A 6,266-nucleotide genomic window follows, 5' to 3' on the forward strand; every position below is an offset into this window, starting at 1 on the left:
ATTTCTTCCTCCACAACTTACATCAGCTCCTTTTTATTACTTTCATAGCCACCACCTTCATCATCTCTCACCTGAAACTAAGGCAGTGCCTCATAAGTGGTCTCCCCTGCCTCAAGTCTCTCTCTCCCCTCTAATCCATCCTCTCAAAGCAATTTTCCTCAAGCTCAGATCTGACCACATCATTCCTCTCCCCGATAAACTCCATTGGTTCCCTATTACTTCCAGGACAAAATCCTCTTTCTGGCTTTTACTTCTCTTTCTGAACTTTATAATCTCTCCCAATTGACCTTTGGGCTGTTCCTCACATACACACAACACGCCATCTCCTGTCTCCAAGCCTTTGCACTGGCTACATCATTCTACCTGGAATGTGCCCCCTCTTCACCTGTGGACCCACTCCACATCCAGTGCCAGTGCCTTCTCTCTCTAAAATGACTCATTTTTTAAAAATGTATTCTCTTCACACACAAGAGAATGTAAGTTCTTTGGGGGGCAGCTGGGTAGCTCAGTGGATAGAGAGCCAGGTCTAGAAACTGGAGGTCCTGGGTTCAAATGTGGCCTCAGATACTTCCTAGCTGGGTGACTCTGGGCAAGTCACTTAACCCCCAATGCCTAACCCTTATCACTCTTTTTTTTTTTTTTAAACCCTTACCTTCCATCTTGGAGTCAATACTGTATATTAGCTCCAAGGCAGAAGAATGGTAAGGGTAGGCAATGGGGGTCAAGTGACTTGCCCAGGGTCACACAGCTGGGAAGTGTCTGAGGCCAGATTTGAACCTAGGACCTCCATCTCTAGGCCTGGCTCTCAATCCAATGAGCTACCCAGATGCCCCACCCCCTTATCACACTTCTGCCTTGGAACCAAAATACAGTATTGATTCTAAAATAGAAGGTAAGGGTTTTTTAAAAAAAATGTAAGCTCTTTGAGAGCCAGGACTTTCATTTCTATCTTTGTCTACCTGGCAACTAAGACAGAGTCCAACACATGTGGAAGTGACAATAACAGTAAATGTTGGCACAAATCTGACCAGGATACTTTTTCTAGGCATCTCTAATTGATCCTATAGCCAGTAGCCTAGCATTATCGAAGTTACTCCACTATACTGAATCTGAGGAGAAGACTTCAAGATAAACCAGAGACACGTATCTTGGCCATAAAACCCGAGGCTCCTGTCATGGGCATAAATCCTGCACAAGAGTCAATACCACCTTGGCCCTAAAGAAACCCCTAAATCTTACAAATGACTCCAAGGTTATTCCGTTGTCTTATCAGGGCTAAGCCCCAAGTCCTAATAGAAAATCCAAGCTGTTATACATAATATTCCAAATGAACACTGGGCATCTCCTGTTGTATGAATTATAGCTCCCCTAAATTATTCATCCCCTCCCCAATTTTTCCACAAATGAAAAAAAGTATATAAATTTGAAGTTTTGTCTCTTTGGGGAGTTCAGATTACCTGGGTTCCCACATATAGGAGGATGAATTCTCTAAGGAAATAAACATAATTACTGTGGAAACTGTTTTCTCTTTGACTTTTTCCAGGGTTGGCACATTAAAAAGCACTGAATAAATGCTTGCTCATTGTCGATTTGATGCCTTGAAATGACCAGGCACAGGACTACCCTCAGCCTCATACTGGGGACCATGAAGCTCTGGGTTAAAATTTTTCCTAAGCTTCTTATTCCCTGCAATAAATAGCTTTTTGTTGTTTAGTCATTTCAGTTGTGTCTAACTCTGTGACCCCATTTGGAATTTTCTGGGCAAAGATACTGGAGTGGTTTGCCATTTCCTTCTCCAGCTCATTTTATTATAGATGAGGAAACAGAAGTCAGCAGGGTTACGTGACTTGCTCAGAGTCATACAGCTATTGCTCATGACTGATTCTAAACTTGGTTATTCCTGACTCCAGACCTAATGTTCTACCCACTTTGTCACCTAGCTGCTTCAATAAATAGTTTAACTTCTGTATAATGAAGTCAATGAAACCTATTCATCTTGGTCAACTCACCCACTTAGATAAATGTACCACCAGGCTCAAGGGCTGAGACAGAAATGCTGATCAGACTGCAGAATAAAATTGGGACAAAGGGGAAGAACTCACTAATGTTCTGAACCACCCACATACCTCCACTTTTTATAATTTCAAATTGAAATGGATTTGTTCCAAATGATTCATTTAATAGATGAGAAAATAGTGCTTAGAAAAAGAAAGACATTTACACTGAGGAAGCTTGCTGGTAGGAATACCACCAGGGCAGAAGTGGCAGAGGGAGCAATACTTTTTTTTTTTAATCCTTACTTTCTGTCTTATAATCACTACTAAGTATTGGTTCCAAGGTAGAAGAGTGGTAAGGGCTAGGCAATAGGAGTTAAGTGATTTTGCCCAGGGTCACCCAGCTAAGAAATATCTGAAGCCATGTTTGAACCCAATTTAAACTTTTTGTCTCTTAGCCTGGCTCTCTATTCAATAAGTCACCTATCTGTCCCCAGAACAATGCTTTTGTAAGTTAATATTAGGGGATTCAGGGGTAGCAGTTTTCTTTGTGAGTGAATGCCCTAACCCAGTGATGGTGAACCTATGGCACAGGTGCCAAAAATGTCACCCAGATCCCTCTCTGCAGGTACAGGGCTGCCCTCCCCACCCCAGTTCATTACTAGAAAGGCAGAGGGACTCGAATGGAGCTGCTCCCCTTCCCCTCTCCATTGTGCCTGATGACATTTTTTCACATCCACCACCCTTCCATCCAGCAGCCAATGGGTGTGCATAGTAGATAAGGTGGGCAGCTGACAGGGAGCAGAGCTGGAGGGGAGCAGACAGCTCAGGCCACTCCCTTCCCCCTCTCTACACTCACTGAGGACATTCCTCACTTCACCCACCCCATCCCCTCTGGCCAACAGCCCAATGGGAGCTCTTCCTCCCTCCTGTGTTAGGTAAGGTGGGGGCAGTACACCTGGCACTTGTGGGGAGGAGAGGGGCACAGCACACAGTCTGGGGTGGGGGGTGGCAGCAGGGCCAGAAACTTCATCTCCAAAAGGTTCACCATCACTGCCCTAACCTCTCACCCAATCCCCAACCTCCTCATCCCTTCTCCCCTCAACCCAACCTACTGCCTTGGAGCCTCCTGTTACTTCCCTCTTACTTCAACAGTCACCAGGTCAAAGTATTGCTGGATTAGACCAATGCCCAGGTTGCAGAGCCTCAGGCACTAGGCCTCTGACCTACTCGATCCCAACCAGGACTAGAACCTTTTACAGCAGGCCTCCAGGTTTCCAAGACCAAAGCCTCAGACACCACTGCCTTCAGAATATCCTTCAGGAACGGGGTCTCTGACACCAGTCCCCATTTCCTTTCTTCCCTGGTATTTGAGAAAGAAGTGAGGATACCTTTCACCATGGGTCCCTTAGGGATGGCAGCCCCAGCCAAATGGTCCCTCACTCCCATCCCTGTAGCTAGCAAACACATACCACTTCTTTCCTCATCCCTATGCCTTGGTCTCAGCTGCCTGGGCAAAGATAAAATCTTTCCCTAGATATCATTTCCCAATTTCTCCTCTCCATCCACCTTACTCCTACCTTCTCTGAGTACCTATCTTCTTTCATTGTACCCTCTGAAATTCTCATTCTATTGTTTATTTTTTTAAATCCTTACCTTCCATCTTAGAATCACTACTGTGGATTGGTTCCAAGGCAGAAGAGTGGTAAGAGCTAGGCAATAGGGGTTAAGTGACTTGCCCACAGTCATACTGCTAGGAAGTGTTTGAGGACAGATTTAAACCCAGGACCTCCCATCTCAGACCTGGCTCTCAATCCAGTGAGCCACCCAGCTGCCCCTTCTAATTCTATTGTTAACAAACTCTTCAGCTTAGACTTTTTCTACATTTCATCCATTTTCTGACCCCTTTGAAAATATGTCCCAATCATCTCCCCAGAAAACACTATATAACTGTCTTTCCCATTCAGCACACTTTCAGTCTGGATCAACATTCCTCCCCCATTAAACAATGGGCCAGGAGCAGGCAAATTCCACTTTCCTGCCATTTCTAGATCCACCCTTCTGCCATTACCAGTCAGCTACACCTCTTCTCCCCTGGAATGTTGACAGCTCCCCCCCCCCATTATTACCCTATCAAATTAGAGAGGCAATTATCTACCAGAATCCAGGCATTCTCTCCTTCCCCAAAGGGTTTAGCACTTGGTTCACACTTCCTCTTCATACCAACTCCTGCCATATATGTCTTGGATATGTATGTTGATATCCCCTCACATGTCCTGGCTTCCCAGTTCATTAACCTCAGCTGGGTATGACCATATCCTTGTCCAAAGGTCCATATCCAAGAGTCATATCCTTGATCTCTTCTTCAGCCCTAAGTATTCCACATCCCTATCCAGGAATCTGAAATCTCTGTATCCTCAATTCTTTACTCTCACTCCTTCCTTTCCCCCATCCAGTTGTCAGGTTGCTCAACATCTCTTGCACCCCTCCCCTTTTCTCCATTCACACCATAACCATTCTGGTTTAAGCCTTCATTTCCTCTTGCCTGGACTACTGCAGGAATAATAGCTAATAGTATACAGTGGTTACTATGGGCCAAGAGCTTTACAAATTATCTGATCCTTGCAGCAACACTGGAGGGCACTATGATTATCCCTATTTTACAGTTGAGCAAACTGAGGCAGGGATTGTTCCTGTGAGGCTGGATTTGAACTCAGGTTTTACTGACTCCAGGCCTGGTACTCTATCTGCAATGCCACCTAGCTACTTATACTACAATAGCCTCCTAACATATCTATTCTCTACACTTTTCAAAATGATATTTCAAACAAAAGCATAGATTTGACCATGTTACTCCCCTGCTAGAGCTCCAATAGATCCCCGTTGCTTCTGGGATAAAACACAAATTCCTCTGTTTATCCTTCAAAGGCTTTCCCAATCTGGCTGCCTTTCTGGCTAATCACCCCTTATACTTAATATGCTCTACCAAACAGGCCTCCTTTCTGCCCCATGGCCAGAACATCCTCTCATTTCCCTGTCTTTGAACAAGCTATCTCCTATAACTGAATGGACTCCCTCTTCATCTCTACCTCGTGGAACCTCTAGTTCCCAGATTCAAGGCTCAGCTCCAGGGGCATTCTTGATTTTTCAAGAGGCTGACGTCCTCTGTCTCTGGGGTGGCAGAACTTATTTGGGATCTGTCATTGCATTGGTGTATAAGTTCCCCATTTACCAATGCAAATGTTCTGTAATCTTTAGCCACAGAAAGTTGACTGGGTACTAAGATATTACATGACTTATCCAGAGTCACACAGCCAGTTTCTGCCAGAGACAAGGCTTAATTCCAGATCTTTCTGACTGAATTGGCTCTCTGCTATAAGATATTGCTTCTCATTATCTAGTCTATGTCCTGTGTTTACTTATCTTTTAACACAGATCTTCTCAGTAGAATGTAGGCTTTTTAAGGGCAGGGACTTATCTCACTTTTGCATTTGTAGCCATGGTGCCTACTATAGTGCCTTGCTACATCCTTAATTCTTCCCTCTTCCTCACTCCTCATCTGCAGAGCAGCATTAAAGTCTCAATCATACTTCTCTCCAATTCCAGGGCCCTTACCCTACTTCAAGTCCTTATCACCTTTCATCTGAACTACTATTAATAGGTTCCTAATTAGACTCCCCACTTCCAGTCTCTCTCCTCTCAGATCCCTTCGACACACAAATCTGACCAGGTTAGTGTCCTCCCCTGACTTTGGGTGACTGTTGCTTCTAGGAAAAAATCTCCTCTGCTACATATCAGTGCCTTTCTTCATCTAGGTCCAGCCTGCCTTTCCAGACTTATTGCACATTAACTGCCTGTCATGTTCTGTGAGTTCCAACTGTCCTACAACTGACCTCGGCATACTACCTACCTCTGTGCCTTAGCACAGGCTTTTCCATTTTCCTGGGATGCACTTCCTCCTCATCTGGGCCTCCTAGAATGCTCACTTTCCTTCAAAGCTCAACAAACATATCATCTCCAATGGGGAGCCCTCCATACTCAAATTATCCTGTAAATACATATCTGGCTACACAGTGTATACACGTAAGCTTTTTGAGATGAGGCAGTTTTTCATCTGTTTTGTATCCTCGCCACCTAACACATTGGACCATCCACAGATCCTAATAGGATTAGAATGGACTGCCCAGCTTCATACAGTGACTTCATTCCCAGGCCAGATCTGCTTCACGATGTTGCCGTGGGGTCTTCCCTCTCCATGAGATCATCAGCTCT

Source organism: Gracilinanus agilis, chromosome 2 (genome assembly GCF_016433145.1).
Source record: "Gracilinanus agilis isolate LMUSP501 chromosome 2, AgileGrace, whole genome shotgun sequence".
In the NCBI taxonomy this organism is placed as follows: Eukaryota; Metazoa; Chordata; class Mammalia; order Didelphimorphia; family Didelphidae; genus Gracilinanus; species Gracilinanus agilis.